This window comes from Onychomys torridus, chromosome 4, assembly GCF_903995425.1.
Source record: "Onychomys torridus chromosome 4, mOncTor1.1, whole genome shotgun sequence".
NCBI classification, from domain to species: Eukaryota; Metazoa; Chordata; class Mammalia; order Rodentia; family Cricetidae; genus Onychomys; species Onychomys torridus.
Genome location: NC_050446.1, coordinates 972,851 through 992,589, shown reverse-complemented (window position 1 = coordinate 992,589; position 19,739 = coordinate 972,851). Strand labels below are relative to the sequence as shown.

General features: G+C 46.4%; 1 long non-coding RNA gene across 1 annotated transcript in view; it reads right to left on the bottom strand.

Annotated features, from left to right (window-relative positions):
* Window positions 1-928: 928 nt before the first annotated feature.
* The window catches only part of LOC118581514, a 20,688-nt gene continuing 1,877 nt past the window's right edge, over window positions 929-19,739 (bottom strand). Inside the window, exons 2-4 of the long non-coding RNA XR_004944709.1 lie at window positions 11,531-11,623; window positions 9,475-9,679; window positions 929-1,180 (exon numbers count right to left, since the gene is read on the bottom strand). This is a non-coding gene — a long non-coding RNA (uncharacterized LOC118581514). The remainder of the gene's footprint in view (window positions 1,181-9,474; window positions 9,680-11,530; window positions 11,624-19,739) is intronic.

Below are 19,739 nucleotides of genomic sequence, written 5' to 3'. Positions count from 1 at the left end.
CTGTGTTTTGTGTATCTTTTGGGGAGAAATGTTTATTCAAGTCCTCACTTTTTAATTAGTCTTTTCTTTCATTTTTAACTAAACTTCTGGTTGCAAGTACTGGGGGGTTGAGCCTGGGGCTTCACGCACACCAGGCAATTGTTCTATTGCTGAGCTACATTTTCTAGTCTATTATTATTATTAATTATTACTACTACTATTTTATGTGCACATGTGTGTGGATATGGCAGGGGGCACACCCTTGTGTGTGCATGTGCAGAATCCAGAGGGTCAGTGTCAGTGTCTTTCTCTTTTGCTCCCCACCTTGCTTTTTGAGACAAGGCCCCTCATTGACCCTGAAGCTTGAAAAGTAGTTGAACCAGCTGGCTATCAAAATGGGTTCCCCAGCACTGGGGTCACAAGCACATACCAGGAGGCCCCATATTACATGTATGCTGGGCATTCAAATTCAGATCCCCTACTAGCAGATCAAGCACTTCCCTCCCCAGGCCATCTCCCCAGCCCTTACTTTGATATAGTGTGCTTCTAAGTTGACCAGGTTGGCCTTGAACTCATTCTATTGCTCAAGGCAGACCTGGAACTTTCCATTCTCCTGCCTTTGCTTCTCAATGAGGCTTGTACCACCAGGTCTGACACAGCAAAATGTACAGATCACAGAGAATAAGAACAGTGAGTCTATAGTGAACACATTCCCTTTCCTGCCTCGCTTCCCTTTTTCTCATGCTCTGGCTGAGCTCAGGGAAATAGATGTGAGACAGAGAAAGTCCAGCCTGAGACAGAAGGCTCCTAGTCTAATAACAGAGACACAGAGCAAAGCACATCCAATCCAGCCTAACACGTGCAGTGATGGATGTGGGGAAGAGCACCATGTGGGCATGTAATTCTCTCTCTCTCTCTCTCTCACACACACACACACACACACACACACACACACACACACACAAAGAGAGAGAGAGAGAGCTCAATCATGTACACCCTCTGAGCCCTCAGCCCTAAGAGTCCTCCTCAGCTGAGCCTTTCTTCCAGATGGGTATGGAGACCATCTGTGGTGCCAAAAACAGGCATGGAACCTGGCGGACGTGGTGAGGCAGGCTGGTAACCGTTCGTTTTCACCTGGTCCTCATGCTGCTGAGACATTAGAGCATCTCCATGCTTAGCCACCTGCTGCCAGCTGTGCAGTCTGGAAAAAAGAGGCAGGGAGACAGAATATTTGTGATTCTCTCTAATCTTTTGCCCAGTCACTCAGCCATCACTGGCCAGCCCTGACTTGTCCTGTGTAAGACCTGCCTGTGTGCAGGCAAGGTCCAGTCTGAGACAGGAGGTTCCTAGTCTACTAAGGGAGACACACAACAAGGCACCTCCAATCCAGTCTCACACGTGTAGTAGGCACCATGTGGGCATGTAATTCCATTTTGGCTCAGGAAAGCCTGGACCAGGAGGTATTTCCAGAACTGAGTTGTGAGAGTCAGCATGAAGGTCAATAGAGTCTAGCTAAGCAAGAATGAAGAGAAGACACTATCTACAAAAAGATACAACAGGTGGAAAGACCTAGAAGCTTACAAGAGCCTGTCAGATCCAGAAAGCTGTGTTCAATATGGCTATGGCTGTGTGTGTGTGTGTGTGTGTGTGTGTGTGTGTGTGTGTGTGTGTGTTTGGAGTAGGGATAGGAAGTGAGGCTAGAGAGAAAGGCAAGAGCCAGGTCACAACAGAAAGTCAAAATGAAGCTAAACACCAAGGCCTTGGTCTACAGGATGAGGGTCACTAAGGACTCTCACCACAGTGTTTGAGCGTCTAGTTGTGTTCTCAAATGACCCCATTGCTTTAAGCAAAAATAGGAGGGGGAGCAGAAGGCTGTGGGGTGCCTGCCTCTCCGAGGACCACAGGAGCCAGCCAGTCACCCGAGACATACAGTCCTTTCTCCATGTAGACCTTCAGAGCTTGAGGAAAGGCAGCCCCAAGCTGGCCATTATGGCCCCTGAATATAGTCTTGCCTTCTAGGCATCTGACTTGATCATAGAGGGTGTGAAGAAGGGACATAACCCACCCCTCTGGCGGGAAGGGTCCAGAAGTAGAGCCCTGTCACCCATCTGGTAACCATGTGTCTAGAGGAGTGAAGCAACCCCCAGTGGCCCTTCTACTCAGTTTTTGGGATGCTGCCTGAGTGTTGTCCTGTTGGGAAGGCCTTCACATCTGCTTCTGACTCACAGCAGGTACCAGGCTCCTGTCCTGCACCATTGCCTTCTGGCTATGTAAGTGTGGCATGTCACTACACCTCTTGGTTGCATTCCTCACATGTAACACAAAGTTCTGGTATTCACCCTGGGGACCTGGGATGTTTCCCCAAAGATAATGTAAGGGTTTGGCTTAAAGTCAGACATTTATGGGCACCATCACCCTTGTATTCTCTAGTGGCCCTGGGTAGGCATCCAGTGGACTAAGTCTCCCCACTATGCTGTGGGGAAGCCACCACAAGTAAAGGACTTCCCACAGTGTCTTGTAGGCACACAAGCTCACAGTAGCACTTTGTATGTATGTAGCAAGCCTGCTACAGCACCTTGTTATTTGAGTTTCTCACAAGAATTTCAGTTTTGGAACTCACCACTGAAGCCAGGACCCCTATATCCTGAGAACCAGTATAGGTACAAGTTGGCTCCAGCTTTGACAGAACACAATTTAAATTATACTACTACCAACTGTTGTTAGCCCATTTGTGATAGCCCAGATCTTGAGCTGTAGAGGCTGGCTAGACTCCTGCCATGGATAAACAGACTTCAGTTCATGCCACAGTCCTACCCACCCCACACCCAACATCAACCACCACTCCCCTACCTCCCCAACCATGCTGGACTAAAGCTGAGGTTTATCACACTGTTTTGGGCCTAAGATCCCTCCCTTGGATGTCCCAGCCTCTGACTTTTCCACTACCCTTGTTCTGAGGATCCAGCATGCCTTGAGCCAAGATTCAGTATGTCTTGGAAAGATTCTGAGGGTCAAGGCCAGCTGTGCCCTCTTACTGCTCTGTACCTTAAGAGCAGGACCTGCTCCAGCTTTCACTTTCTGCCCTGTCTTCAAACCATAGCTGTGAACAGCATCTCCACTGTTGTAAACTGCCGGGGAGCTCGAGCCAGTCTCCTTGACTTTTCCCTCAGCACGGGCAGTAGTTGAGAAGTGTGACAACTAGCACTGCACAATCGATCCTACCGAGTCTATTTGAGGAGTGAGATGTGGGTTGTGTTCAGTGAATTAGTCCGCTAAGCTTCACACCTGAGGATGCTGAAAGCAACATTTACTCAGTCAACAACCCCCATCCTGTCTCTGTGCCAGAGAGGGCTGCCGAGGGAAGCACGCCGAAATCACTGCTGCTTATCGGCAAGCAGACGAGTTACTGGATTTTCCTAGGTAGATGATGTAAGCAAACTTCATGTCTCTGAGAGAAGAGCCAAGAGGAAAATTATTTCTCCTCTTCCAACAATTCCATATGATGCTTCCAGGTCTGGCAAAAGCATTCCCTCTGTTTAGAACCACCGAGTAGTTGCTTTCCAAAAGAATTCTAAAGTAGCAAACAGCCCTGTGGGAAAAAAGTACAATGTCCTTCCTGAAGGCAGAGACCAACTCACCAGCTGAAGGGAAGGGCAGGACACGACTGACCTTCACAGTGTACCATGCTGACATTTGCAAGGGTCTCTATCCTCTTGCTTACCATGATTTTTCTCTGGTGAAATTCTAGCACTGGTGGAGATTGTCTTTAAGAAGGAAGACCTAGCGGGCAGTGGTGTGCACACCTTCAGTTTCAGCACTCTGGAGGCAGAGGCAGGTGGATCTCTGTGAGTTCAATGCCAGCCTGGTCTACAGAGTGAGTTCCAGGACAGCCAGGGCTACACAAAGAAACCCTGACCAAAAAAAAACCAAACAACAACAACAAAAAAAACAAAAACAAAAAGGAGGAGGAAGACAAGGAGGAGGAGGACAAGGAGGAGGAGGAGGACAAGGAGGAGGAGGAGGACAAGGAGGAGGAGGACAAGGAGGAGGGGGAGGACAAGGAGGAGGAGGAGGACAAGGAGGAGGAGGACAAGGAGGAGGGGGACAAGGAGGAGGGGGAGGACAAGGAGGAGGGGGACAAGGAGGAGGGGGACAAGGAGGAGGAGGACAAGGAGGAGGGGGACAAGGAGGAGGGGGAGGACAAGGAGGAGGGGGACAAGGAGGAGGGGGAGGACAAGGAGGAGGAGGAGGACAAGGAGGAGGAGGAGGACAAGGAGGAGGGGGAGGACAAGGAGGAGGAGGAGGATAAGGAGGAGGGGGAGGACAAGGAGGAGGGGGAGGACAAGGAGGAGGGGGAGGATAAGGAGGAGGAGGGGGACAAGGAGGAGGGGGAGGACAAGGAGGAGGGGGACAAGGAGGAGGGGGAGGACAAGGAGGAGGAGGAGGACAAGGAGGAGGAGGAGGACAAGGAGGAGGGGGAGGACAAGGAGGAGGGGGAGGATAAGGAGGAGGAGGAGGACAAGGAGGAGGGGAGGACAAGGAGGAGGGGGAGGATAAGGAGGAGGAGGAGGACAAGGAGGAGGGGGAGGACAAGGAGGAGGGGGAGGACAAGGAGGAGGGGGAGGACAAGGAGGAGGGGGAGGACAAGGAGGAGGGGGACAAGGAGGAGGAGGGGGACAAGGAGGAGGAGGAGGACAAGGAGGAGGAGGAGGAGGACAAGGAGGAGGGGGAGGACCTCAGGTGGGGTGTGGTGGTTCAGGTATGTAACCCCAGAACTCAAGAGGTAAAAGCAAAAGAATCAGAAGTTCAAGACCATCCTTGGCTACATTTTAAGTTCAGAGATATCCTGAGCTTTGTGAAAGGTAAGGTGCGAGGTGGGGAATGAGAGAGGGAGGAAGGGAGGAAGACAGGTCCCACAGTGACAGCCATTTCAGAATAGGATCTTATGGTCCCAGCCAGACTGCTCAACAAGTAAAAGCTCCTACCAGGCTGAGTTTGATCCTCAGAACCCAAGTAAAGGTGGATGAGAGAACCGACTCCACAAGGTTATCCACCGACCTCTGCATGCACACCATGCCGTGCACTCCTAGAATGCACATTATGTGCACATACATACAGTGAGAACAATAATAGCTTTAAATAATCTTGTGGGGCTGAAGACTTAACTCAGTGGTGGAGACCTTGTTCAATTCCATCTCTACCTAGCACCAGAAGAAATAAATCAGCATATTTTCCCCCAATACCTTTGTTTTTTCTCTCTACCAAGGTAATACATGTCTATTTTTAACCATTCTAATGTTACTGGAATGTTTAAAAAATAAAAGTCACAGGTATTGCCCTCCCCAAAAATAACAGCTGCTAACAATATGGGACATATTCTTCCAGTCTTTTGCTATGAAAATATTAATAATGCACAGAAAAATTATAATGCTTGTTAGTATTCAAACACACTTTTTTAAAATTTAATACTGCATTGAGGATGTCTTTCACAGCATACTTACATAACCCACCTCCTTTATTTTAAGGGAATTAATTTATTATTTACGTGTATGTGTGTGTGTGTGTGTGTGTGTGTGTGTGTGTGTGTGTGTGTGTTGGGATGAATGTGCATGCATGTGTGTACAGGTGCATGTAAAGGTCAGAGGTTGACTTGGGGTGTTCTCAATCACTCTCTTCCTTATTTTAAGACATGGTTTCTCGCTGAACCCAGACTCACCAATGTGACTAGATGGGCTGGCCAGCAAGCCCCAGGGGTCCCTCCTGTCTCTGCCTTTGCAGCCCTGGTGCTGAGGATCCGAACTCAGGTCCTCATGGTTGTGAAACCTGAGCTTTACCAATTGAGCCATCTCCACAAGCCCCTAAGCCTGGTTGTTTGGCTTTTGCTTTTTGAAGTTCTGGGGACATAGGGCTTCACACCTGCTAAGCAAACCCTCTACTCCTGGGCTGTGTCCACAGCCTTGCTTTACTGTTCTCAAGAAGCGCCCGCTAACCCATTGTGTGGATGGAGACCGTTCTCACCGTTCCTCTTGGGTGAATATTCGGGACACTGCCTAATTTTCCTTGTCAACAAACACCATTAGAAGGATTTTTTCCTTAGGATTTGTTTTTTTTTTTTTTTTATTTTACGTTTATGAGAGTTTTGCATACATGTGTGTTTGTGCACCACATGACTGCAGTGCCTGTGGAGGCCAGAAAATGGGTCTGATCCTCTGGAACTGGAGTTAGCTGACATGTGAGTGCTGGGAACAAACCAGAGTTCTCCACAAGAACAATAAGTGCTCTTAATCACTGAACAATCTCTCCATCCCCCAACTGGGGAGATATTTGACCCTTGTCTCTTCACCCCAAATGTTCTTCACTTAAAGAGCTTAATGTAATTTCTATTAAGGAGCTCCATAAATGGCTATTCAAGATGATCCCCTGCTAACTCTCCAGTTTCTGGGAGATGCAAGGGTCGCATCTGTGTGTTCAGGAGACTATCTCAGAGCCTCATTCACTGCCTGGAACTCACTAGATTTCAATAGATCATTTTTCTTAAGCAACTAAAGGAACCAACTGCTAGATGGATCTTACGTTCCTGATTGTAGGGCACATTCCTAAAAGGAAAAATGTTACATCAAAGGATATGTGTGTTAGAGGTGGTTGGGTTTTTTTGTTGTTGTTATTTTTGGTGGTGGTGGTGGTGGTGGTGGTGGTGGTGGTGGTGGTGGTGGTGGTTTGTTTTTTGTTTTTCAAGGGATATTTTCACTGTGTAGCTCGAGTTGTCCTGGAACTTACTCTGTAGACCAAGTTGTCCTCTATCTGCCTGCCTCTGCCTCCTAAGTGCTGGAATTAAAGGCATGCACCACCACTGCCCAGCCCTTGTTTTGTTCTTTAGCTCTCAACTTGTCTTTTGAAAACAGTGAGCCAGCATGAGGGGACTGGAGAACTGATCACATACCTCAAGAAAGACAATTTGGGGAACAGGAGGATACAGAGACCTAGTCCATCTGGTCCCATACTGGGTGCTGAGAAACCAGGGATGACTCTTCTGCACCTTGCCTTTGGAGAGTTCTCATCTGCTCCCCAGAGAAAAAGAAGAGCACACATGCCCTGCTCCAGCTGGGGAAGACAGCCCCTCCCCAGCCCAGGCGTGGCTGCCCACTCTTTGCTATATCCCACCTTGTCTCTGGCTCCTGGGCCTCCTAGCTCCCTGTCAGCTAGCAGTTAAATAGCCTCAATGTGGACACCCCTGCCGTCTCCTCAAAGGCAGAGCAGGAGCAACACCCATCCTGACTAAATGCTGGAAGGAATGCCTTACCTGCACAGGGTTGGACGCTCTGGCCCTAAGCCAGGTTTGGTGTGAGCAGGAGCTGGAGGGGCTTGGAATTTGACCCAGAGGTCCTCTCTGCTCCCGTACTGAGTGTAGTCTGGTTACCTGAAGGATCGATTAATGTAGTTTCATATGTATATGTGTACCAAGAATGGAAGTTCTAGATGCAAAAACACCTTTTGTCCTATTCTACAGGCATCGACCCTAGTGGCTGAATGCAATGGGAAAATGAGTCTCTGTTTTAGTGGCAGGCAGCTGGGGTACATTTAAGCTGTACCCCTTCACTCATTCGTAACTTTGAGCTGGAAGATTATTACATGCTAGACCCTCCTTGGGACTCTAGCAGCTAAAGTTTCTTTGTATCTGACACTCTCCTGAACTTTATATTTTAGGAAGAAGAGTCAGGGAGTTAGAAAGATGGCTCAGTGAGTGGGTAAAGGTGCTTGCTGACAGTCTGATTCCCAGAATCCATGTGTCTTAGTTAGGGTTTCAATTGCTATGAAGAGACACTATGACCACGGCCACTTTTTTTTTTTTTTTTTTTTTAGCTGAGGATTGAATCCCGGGCCTTGCACTTGCTAGGCAAGCGCTCTACCACTGAGCTAAATCCCCAACCCCAAACACGGCAACTTTTATAAAGGAAAATACTTAATTTGGGTAGCTTATAGTTTCACAGGTTTAGTCCATTATCATCATGGCTGGAAAACACGGTGGCATGTAGGCAGGCAAGGTGCTGGAGAAGGAGCTGAGAGTTCTACATCTTGATCTTTGGGAAACAGGAAGTGAACTGTGACAATGGGCACACCTTGAGCACAGGAGAATTCAAAGCCCACCCCCACAGTGACACACTTCATTCAACAAGACCACACTTAGTCAACAAGGCCACACCTCCAAATAGTGCCACTCCCTTTGGAAGCCATTTTCTTTCAAGCCACCACACCATGTAAAGGTAGGAGAGAACCAAATTCCACAAAATTATCCTCTGATTCCCACATGTACATCATGATATTACCCTCTCCAAACATGTTTTAATTTAAAAAAAATGAAAAAAGAAGCAAACCATCAGTGCATAAATAAATAAATGTACCAAATGGCATCCATGAGAAATATTTTGAATGGGTACAGAGTTACAAGCAGAGGGATATTAAGGACATTGGGAACTCAGAGCAGGGAGCATTTGATTCTAAAAGGAAGGATGGGGAAGATTTCCAAGAACACATGATGTGTGGGCTGTGCCTTGAAACCCTGAGCATAGCACAGGCACACTGAGGTGCTTACTATGAATTTGTTAAAGCAAGAAGGACCTGGAGATGCTCTTTAGTCAGTGTTACATGAAGCCCTGGGTTCACTCACCAGTACCATATAAACCAGCATGGATGATTTACACATGCCTATAATCCCAGCACTAGGAACACGAGGCAAGCAAATAGACAGAAGTTCAATGTCAGCCTTAGCAAATAGACAGAAGTCCAATGTCAGCCTTAGCTACACAAAGAGTTCCAGCCAAACAAAGGCTACATAAGACCCCATGAAAAGAAAAAAAAGTAAGTCTTTATCCTAACACTTTGGAGGATGAGGCCGGAGACTCTAAAGTTCAAGGCCAGGGGCCAGGAAGATGGCTTATTGAGTAAAAGTGCCTACCTCCAAACATGGTGGTGACCTAAATTCAATCCTTGGGACCCACGTGATAGAAGGAAAGAACCAACTCCTCAAATTATCCCCTGATTTTTACATGTGTACTTGGCATGTGTATAACTCCACAAATGCCCTACAACACAGAAAGAAAGAAAGAAAGAAAGAAAGAAAGAAAGAAAGAAAGAAAGAAAGAAAGAAAGAAAGAAAGAGAAAGAAAGAAAAGGAGAGAGAAAGAGAGAGGGAGGGAGGGAGGAAGGAAACCAGGAATGGTGGCATATGCTTATCCCAGTACTTGAGAGGCAGAAACAGTCTGAGTTCCAAGCCAGCTCGAGCTACATATTAAGTCCAAGTCAGCCAGAGTTACACAGTGAGACCCAGTCTCAAAAAAGATATTTTACTTATATATACATGCACACATATATAAAAATTCAACTGCAAGGCCCATCTGGATTACTTAGAAAGTTTGAGGCCAGCCTGAGCTACGTGTTAGGGCATGCTCTTCATTCAACCAGGCACAGAAAGGTGTTATGTCTTTCCAACATACTGACCTTTCTCCTGGCCTGTCTCTCTCTTTCTTTCCCCAGGGGAGCATTTGAATTTCCTGTTGTCACACCTTCAGTCTTTGTTCTTTCTACCAGATCATTCATTCATCAGCAAACATTTCTTGAGACTTCTCTGTGCTGGGTGTTGTGCTCAGGGATGCATGCACCAAGGTAGATGAGACTTGACACCTGGTCTTAGGGAGTTCAGCATCTAAAGAACAATGTAGACATGTAACACAGTGCATCATGAAAGGGCACATGTTGACATACCTACCTATGCACTGGGGTCTTCTGATTGAAAGTGATTTAACTAGTTTCTCTAGATACGGAAGAATGGACTAGAGTCTGAGGCTCTGTTTTAGAAAGTTTAAAAAGGGGGGTGAGAGGGTTGAAGAGATAGCTTTAGTGGTTAGGAGCATAGTTTGCTCTTCCAGAGGACCTGAGTTCAGTTCCCAGTGCCCCATGACAGGTGGCTCATAACCTCCTATAACTCTAGTTCTGGGGATCCAGTGCATCTGGTCTATACAGATAGCTGCATACATACACAAACCTACATACAGTCATACACAAATATACATATAATTTTAGAAGATTTTTTAAAAGAGGAGACCTGAGGGTACAGATAATGGTACAGTACTTGCCTAGCATGTGTGAGACCCTGGGTTTGGTCCCTGACACCATCCAAAGAGAGTGGGAAAAGACTGCATCAGAGTTCATCAACTGTATGAAGCAAAAAGGGTATTATATGGGCAAGATGAATGGGGACAGTGGCCCATGGCTCCCTAAAATGCAACGCTTTCAGGGAGCTGAGTAGCAAGGGTCAGGTGAGACACTCACAACTGTAAAGTGTCTTCAGGACCACCTTAAGGGATCTGGACTTTGTTCCAATGTCAATAGGCAGTTGCTTAGCAGAGGTCTATGGATAAAGGAGAGGGACTTTGATTGCAGGAAGTGCCAGGCCACCAGTTCCAGTCAGATGACTTTGAAAAATAATGTGCCTCAGTGTCTTCACCTATGACATGGGGCTGACAATGGTGGACACCTCATAGTGTGGCAAAGGGAGATACTCTAAGCCTTAAGGTCTAAGGAAAGCCCCTTGTAAGGAAACTTCACAGAAGGTAAAGCTTGGGGTAACAGATGTGATTATTACAAATTAAATGTGACATCACAGAGGACAAGAGTGATGTTAGGTGTATGTACAGTGCTGGGAGGAACTGTCACATTGTCCCTCAAAACTGGACCAAGTGGGTCTTGTCCTCGCCCAGAAGCCCTCACCTACCTGTGAACTGGAGGACAGACAACCCAGGTGATGGGAAGGATGGCTCCCTAAGCGTCTCAGCCATAAACCTTGGACCAGGGATGGGCATCTTTGATGTGCAGCTACAAAGGTCTGGCTGTGCCTGCCTGGGATAGCCACTTCTGCACAGGTGCTGATACCCCAAGCCATTCTCAAAGATACCTTTAAAAAAAGGATCATGGAATGTCTAGCTGTGTCTGCAAGGTCTCAAAGGCCAGTTTTGGGTAAGTCTGGTTAATGTGGCCACAGAACAAACTTAGGACTTAAAGCAGCCACACCTATGTCAGGAAGGATTTCTCCTAAGGAGTGATGTTAGGCTGGGGCCAGAGGTCTGAGGAGTGAACAGGCAGCCAAGATGGAGGCTGGGTAAGGGAAAGCATGTGACTGGCAGAACTGAAGGCAGAAGTAAAGAAGATGGAGGAGATGATACTGGAGGGAAGGCAGAGGTAACTTCCAGATGTGCTTTCCCAGACAGAGTCACCATAAAGATCTGACTCAGTGGTCAGAGTCCCTCGGGACTAGAAAGTAAATTTCTATAGCTTGTACATTGTGCATACTGTTACATTATACAAGAGCTCAGATCTGAGAACAGTGTATGTTATAAATTGCAGTGTTATCATTATTATGTGTATGATCAGAAACAAAATGATTAATTATAGAAGCAAAGACTTCTTATAATTTTCTACTATCATTCTGCAGCATGAAAATACCAATTTAGTATATCTTTGGTTTGTTTTGCATTAGAATATCAGAATAGGGACATACCTTTTATCCCAATACTGAGGAGGCAAAGACAGAGTTCAGTGTTGTTTGGTCTGCAGAGTGGGTCCAGATCAGCCAGGACTACATACTGAGATCCTGTCTCGAAACAAACAAATGAATGAATTGCTGTTTGAGGGCTAGTGAGATGATGTCTCAACCATTAAGAGCACTGTTGCTTGTGAGGATGACCTGAGTTTAGTTCCTAGAATCCAACATGTTGGTTCACAACAATCTGTAACTCCAGTTCCTTAGGATCCAAACCTTCTTCTGACCTCCAAAAGTGCCAGGCATGATTGTGCACATACATACATGCAGGCAAAACATTCATACACAACAACAACAACAAAAATTTAAGCTATGGTTTTATAAAGGATTGCTATTTCAGGGAAGGAGAGATTGCTGAGTGGGTAAAAGCACTTACTCTGCAAGCATAAGGACCCGGGTTCAAATCCCCATCACATATATAAAAAGGCAGGCTTGGTCATGTGTACCTATAACCTCAAAGTTGGAGAATGGAGATAGGCAGACCCCAAGAGCTCACTGGCCAGGCTGCCCAGCCAGTTGGTGAGCTGCTGATTCAAGTAGCGGAATCTTGTCTCAAAAATATAAAACTGAAGAAGTGACTCAGTGGTTAAGAGCATTGGCTGTTCTTCCTGAAGACCCAGGTTTGGTTCCCAGCACCCACATGGAAGGTCACAGTACCAGATGATCTGATGCCCTCTTCTGGCCTTTGTGGGTACCATGCACACATGTGGTACACAAACATTTATGTAAACAAAATACCCATGCACATAAAATTAATTAAAATATAGTAAGGTGGAGAGTAGTTGAGGAAGACACCAGCATCAGCCTCTGGCCTCTTCGTGCATACAACACACACACAAACACACACACACACACACACACACACACACACACACACACACCATCATTTAATGAAATTTAGCTTGGATTTAGGACAGAATGATTTCTCAAGTGACCTTAAAGATACTTCTGTCATTTTGTGCTATGTGCTATGTGAAGCAGTGTTTTCAGCACCAACAATTATAAAATCAAAATATCAATCAACTCTGAGAAATGTTCAAAATGTTTCACATCCTGCAGTATCAAATATTCAACTAAGAACTGATCCTTTAACTAAAAATAAACAAGCATATTCACAGGTGTAATTTTGCTTTCTTCTTTAATAAATGATAAAATTACATATATATTAAAGAACTGTTTTAAAATAAATGTCTTGCTTGGCGGTGGTGGCACATGCCTTTAATTCCAGCACTCAGGAGGCAGAGGCAGGTGGATCTCTGTGAGTTCGGGGCCAGCCTGGACTACCAAGTGAGTTCCAGGAAAGGCGCCAAAGCAACACAAACTCTGTCTCGAAAAACCAAAAAAAAAAAAAAAAAATTGTCTTATGGTTTATTATCAGTTGATGTCTGACTTATACACCTGTGTATACACCTATATACCTGGGACCCCCTAAAAATTTCTCAGGTGAGGGTCAGAGAGTTAGTTCAGGAGATAAAGGTGCTGCTTCCAAGCCTAACAACCTGAGTTTGATCCTCAAGATCAAATATGGAATGAAGGAACTGTCAAATAATGGAAGGAAGGAACTGACTCTAACCTTCATATACTTGCATGCACATACACACAAAAATAATAAATAAAGTTAATAAGTAAATGTGAAATTTTTAATTAAATTTTTCTCATGTGTAAGGGGAGCAGAAAACGTCTTAGAAACCCTTCCTTAGAGCATGCCACTTAAAATGATCACCTCTGTCTGCCACTAACCCTGGGGGCCCAGCCAAGGATATCTTTCCATTGCCCAACCCACAGAGAATGCTCCCCACACAGGGAGGTGTCCTAGGTATAGATATAGTTTGTATATAAGCACAAGCTTTGAGATCAGACAATCTGGCCCTGCAGCCTGGCTTTGAGAGCAGCCAGTTTACACATTTAAGAAAACCACTGCTTCCTGAGCCTCAGCTTTCTTACCTATGAAAGGGAATAGTCGCCAACTCTGAGTAGAAAAGCTGAGCTGGCCAGGCAGTGGTGGTGTACTTGGGAGGCAAAGGTGGCAGATCTCTGTGAGTTCGAGGCCAGCCTGGTCTACAGAGGGAGATTCAGAAGAGAGACTCCCTATCTCGGCAAACAAACAAACATACAAACAAAAAATAGAAAAGCTAAACTGAGCCATGAAATCCCTGAGCTCTTTGCCTGGCTCAGAGCAAACATCAGCAAGTTCACCTGCCATGCCCATGGTCAAAAGCTGGCCATGCAGACAAAGACTGAAGGACGTGGAGACTCCACACCCACCAGTGGAGAACCCACAGGGCACTTGTGAGCAGGGTTTCTTTCAGAGGCCTGGCTGAGAACACTGAAGAGTCTAGATTGGCCAAGCCAAACTCTTCCCGTCCCTAAAATCTATCTTCACTTAAATTTTCTATTCTTTGTGGGCTGTCAAGATGGGTCCAGGGGTGAGGCTGGAAGCTAGCAAACCCCAGGAGGCAAATATCTATGGGACATCACTGCACCAGTCTTTGAGAACTAGTGGCCATTGCCCATGCTAGTTGTGGTTGATCAAATATGATACCTTTGCCCCCACAAGGAAAGTGGAATCTATGAATAAGAAATCATTGGAAAAAGTCATTGCACATATAATTGAATTAAGACCTTGAGATGAGATCATCCTGGATTACACAAGCAAGTCATAAATATGATAACAAGCATCCTTATCAGAGATAGACACAGATGCAGGATGTGAGTGCCATATGAGGATAGAAACCATCCAGGTACAAGCTACACCTAAGACCTTCAGAAGCCTAAGGAACAATTCTTTTTAAAGAACCCTCTCCAGGTGGATCTCCACGTTAGAGACAAGCCTAGTCTACAGAGTGAGTTCCAGGATAGCCAAGGCTACACAGAGAAACCCTATCTCGAAAAACAAAAGGAATCCTCTCTTGGGGCTAGGGTCATAGTTCAGTTGGTAGAGTGCTTGCCTAGCATGCACAAAGCCCTGTGTTTAATTTCCAGCACCCCATATACTGGGCATGGTAACATGTGCCTGCAATGTCAGAGCTCAGGAAGTAGAGGCAGGAGGGATCAAAAGTTCAAGGAAGAGGCCAGGCTGTCAAAATTAAATAGATAAACCTTTCCCTAAACACTCACGGGGTTGAGACAGGAGGATCTCAAATTTGAGAACATCTTGAGCTACATAAAACCAAGAGCTGAGGGTGCAACTCAGTGGTAGATCTTTAAGCTCCACCCCCCTACACACACACACACACACACACACACACACACACACCGAAAAAGGAAGGGAGGATGGGAGAAAATAACTCTCCTTTGGGAAATGGAGCTGTAGGAAAACCCTGGGCTAGAGCCCTAGTTGAGTGAGTTGGGGATGGAGAGGGCATTTGGACATACCCCAAACAGGAAAATTCATTCCCATGTTTTGAGCCCCACATTGTGGTGATAAGCTATAACAGTCCCCATCTCTGCCTACTCTTTGTCATAAGCTTTTTGGAGTGGCCTCACTGCCTCAAAGCTTGCTCCCTTAGGCCCCTGTGCCTAACTGTGGATGCCAGAGCCATGTTACTAAAACACACGATTGTGTCATGTTCTTGTCTGAAGCCTGTACTCTGTTCCAAGTGACAGAAAACCTAACCCAAACTGGCTTGAACAAAAAGGAATTTACTGGCTTGTGAAAACAACAGGGCCAGGGGCTACAGCTGCCTTCATCTTGGCTGGATCTAGGGCTCAAACGATGTCACCGGGGTTCCTTTTGCTTCATTGCACTGCCTTCTGTGGTGCTGGCTTTGGTCTCAGAATCTCCATGGTCCTGAAATGGTGACAGCAGCCCCAAAGCCTAAATCCTGTCAGATTAGAGACCCACAGAAAGGATTTAAGACCTATCCCAGGTCCTCAAGCCAAAGCTCTGGATCAGCTCCCACTGGGTGGAATCACCATCCTCCTCCAGTCACTGTAGCCACTAGAGTAGGGTGCACTGATTGACTTAGGTCTTGGTGACGTGTTCCCTCCTGCATCGTGGAGGTCTTACCTCTACCCAAAGCATTTGGACTGAGGGAAGGAGGAGTAAGACTTGACACAAAAAGCCTCTCCTTTCACTTTTAAGCATTGCAAACGCATTGGAAGCGATACTAAAAACAGTAACAACAAAGTTGAAAAACAGTCAACAATATCTCTCCAGATGTTCTCTGACGTTTATTGGTGGCCCCAGCCAACAGGATCAAGACACAAGTCCTTGGTCTCTACTCAACCACTGATTTGCTAAGCATATTGCTATGTTTGACCATTTGCCTTTGCCCCACATGGGTACTTCTGCCTACATTTTTTTTTCTTTCTCTTCACCCTTATCTGATTAGTCCTGACTTCCTTGAGAATTTACTCAACAGGAGTATTCATCTCCACTTTGGGCCTCAAAACTTCTATTATGATCCTTAACTTGTTGGACTGAACTGACTGCTAATCACTCAATCTCCTCTGCTGGGGCATACACCCCATCAGAGCATGAATTTACTTAACTTTACTTAACAAACATATAAATCCTATTTCAAGAGATGAACACCATTCTTGGCCTTTACAAATGTGAACTGTTTTAAGCTAGGCATGGTGACATATGCTTATAACCCTGTATTCAAGAGGATGAGGAAGGATTGTAAGTATGAGGCCAGATTGAGCTACATAGCAAGGCCCTATAAAATAAACAAATCCTTATGGTAAACATATGCAGTCAGTTCTGTTATTAAATGTGACATAAAGATGAGAAAGTGGGTCACAGAGATATTATAGGTAATTCACCAGTGCATTGCCCATGGAAAGCTCAGGGCTAAGCATAAGGTAGATTTTTTTAATACATATCTTAGGGTTTGGGGTGTGGCTCAATGGTAGAATGCTGCCTAGCATGTACAAGGCCTGAGGTTTGATCCCAGCACTATACAAAACCAAAAATTTTAGTATTTTTCAGGTTGCCTCTCCTCTCCTAGTCATTTCCAATCCCATGGGGGTGTCTAAATCTTTAGAGTCTTCCACTTTCCATGATAACTCATCTTCTGGGGCTTCCGAGACTGAAGACAGAGTGTAGCCAAGGAACATTTGAGGATACAATACAAGCTAGCATCTCTCTGGCTCCGTTACTAGATCCACATGTCCTGAGGAAGGAGCCTCAATAAGCCCCTCCTCCCCATTAGTTTGTGAGATGTATGAGCCTGAGTGACACCAGGTGGCCACCTGCCTCTTTCACTCAGGGCTCCTAATCATCCCCCTAGATTTCCAAAGCCTAGCCTATGGGCCTCATCCCCACAGTCACATGCCTTCCTGGACTCCTGAGGATTCTGGGATTCTGAGACTTCCTGAACACTACCTCCATTTGCCTCTGTCTGAGCAGAGCCACCTGCCTCTCTCCTCCTCACCCCTGGGAGGAGGGGCTGCCTCAAATTCCCTTCCTTCTTCATGGTCCCTTGCTATCTTCATCTCTCTCAGACTTTTTCTACCTGCCCTTCTCGACTGCTTCACCTGAGATGTGTCTCCCTGTTGTCCTTGGCATAGCTGTTGTCTATCTGTCTTTCACCTCAATTTGCTCCATTCTTAGTGACCTGGTATGTCCAGGAATGGAATGTTATATATGGTATGTTAACTGGTATGCCTTAGGAATGGGCCTAGGATCTCTTGTTACCTTAACAAAATGAGAAAACCCTTCAGTAGCAGGGCAGCTTCAGGGCCCCTCCACACATTAGATCCATCCTAAGAGTTACCCACTAGCTCCCATTGCTCCCTGGAGCCCCTTTTCTCAACCCAAGGTGCAAGAACCCTCAGGGCCACATGGGCAGGGTATCTGTCTGCTGCCCCAAAGACCAGGTCTCTGTGGCTTCTCTTAATGAACCAACCTTTAGTGACACATTCATTATTCCTGTTCAGTCTCTCCGAGTCAAAACTGATTAGTTACACTTACCGTCGCAAAGATGTAATGATTTTATTGTTTATCTTCAATTTATTTTGATTAACATCTCAGTTCTTTTCATTGCAAGTGCAATTAGGTGCAATCTAACAGCGACTACTTTAATTTTGTTGAAATTAAGATGAATAAGTGACGGCTTATGGTGCTTTGTTTAACAAATAAATCATAGTTAAGAGGAGTGTATTAGTAATAAATGAAAAAAAAGACAGCTTAATTAAAATGCACGGAGCCAGTCTCTTGATGTACATCCAAAAACCAAATCTGGATTCCAAAAATCAAAAGGAGCCGAGGGTTAGAAAGACCCTTGCTGCCTCTGGATATGGCGATCAGAGGATGACAGACGGGCTGATCCGGTTTTGAAGCTGCTGCTGAGTGTAAAGCAGGCAAAATATGATGGTCCTCCTGAGAAGGTCCCACTTTGTCACCAGGGGAACCTGGGGAAAAGCAGGTGTGGGCTGGGGACGAGAGGCCTCATCACCCCTTAAGAGACCGGGGTAGTCCGCATCCCGATTCTCTTCCGGAGACTACTACAAGCAGGGGACAGATCCCCGCCCCCCCATCTATGTGTACAGGGAGGTCCAAGTCGCCCAGCCTGGGGAGTCCCTGGCCTAGCCCAGACCCCAGGGCAAGTTAGCTCTCCTCCCCGCTGGGCTGAGAGGGACTTCCCCATCTCTTGATTTGGAAACAAAGTGCAGAAAGTCAGCCCTGGAAAGTTTCCCCGTGTGAAGTTTAAAAGCGCTTGTGCGGAAGAGGCCGGCTTTGAAGCAGCTGGCGGGGCCCCTCGGCAGGCTCCTGCGAGTCAGAGGGCCGGCCTCGCCTCAGATCCGCGGTGCCTGCCTCCGCAGGGCTGGGAAATGGGAATTGTTTTTAAGTTGAAAAATTACTTGCGAAGCTAACTCCTTTACCACCGCCTGTCCTTTGTTCTCAGCTGTCTCCTTCTTCACTCTGCCTTCTTTTTCTTTTGCTTCTTCCTTTTAGCGAAAAGGAACCAGCAGGCGTGGGTTCAAACCCTAATACAGGTCGTGCGGGACTTGGGGTCAGGGAGCTCACCTTTCTGGACCTTAGCCATTTATCGGAAAAGGGAAAGTAACTGTGCCCAAAAGGCAGGGATGCCGTGAAGGCTGGCAGACGTTACTGCACGAAGTGCCTGACACCTACTTACCTGGCTCTTGAGGAAGAGCTCCCATGCTCTCTAAAGACCTTTCTGCCTGCTGCTGGCTACCTCTTCCTAGGCAAGTCTCCTCCCCTGGAGCTCATTTGAGTCCTGCTTCCTTCCCAACCCTTTGCATGGAAGCTTTATTTTGTTCCCTTCCTCTCAGTGTGTGTTACTGAGTGTTTGTCTTATGGCAGGCATTGTACCACACCCTGGGGGTCTAGTATGTAAATTAATTCAAGGCAGGCCTACCCCCAGAGAACTTCCAGTCTCAAGCATTCTCTGAGCCTTCCTCATACTGGTCATCAATGCCCTGTATTCCAAAGCGTCTATGATTGGTTTGTGAGGGCAGGAACAATGCCCAACACATAGCCTGTCACACAGCAGATGATCCCCAGCCACTAGTTGTTCAACAGAGCTGTTTGAGGACAGTTCCTGTGTACCTGATTGGATGACAAAGGGAACTAACCCTGGCTATGTGCTCTTGGGAGGATCACTTAGGTAAAGAAAGAGATGACACTTTAAGGTGGACAGTGCTTGAGACAGGGTGGTGGAGGACAAGAGATGGTAATCTTTAAGAAAGACGAAAAGCAAATGGCATGTCTTGCTGGACCTGGCTTCTTCCAGTTCAGAAACAGGAAACTAGGACTAAGTGGTTGGTGATTAATATTAATATGAACACAGGCAGTTCCCATCACTGAGATGCAGTTCCCTACAGAGGTGCAGGATCCATAGGACTGGCTCCCTCAGCGTGGACCAGTTCTCCAGGCCCACTTTCCTCCCCACACTTGGGTTTCTGGCCATGACATTTCTGCCTGTGCCTAGAACACAGCTTTCACCCATTCCTTTAGCATGCCCTGCTCTCTCCCTCAGATCTCAGCTTTGATGACCACACCTCCTTCCAGATCAGTCCCCAGGGTGCTTGTTTCCATCACACTGACTCTGCTGTCACCAGATGTATCCCTGCACTCTAGTCTGCCTCCCCAGCTAGGAGCCAGTGTAGATTGTCGGAAACCACACCTGGCTTGTGAGTTGCCATCCCTTCCACAGAACCTGAATTAAAGCTAGGACAGACCAGAAACCTTCCA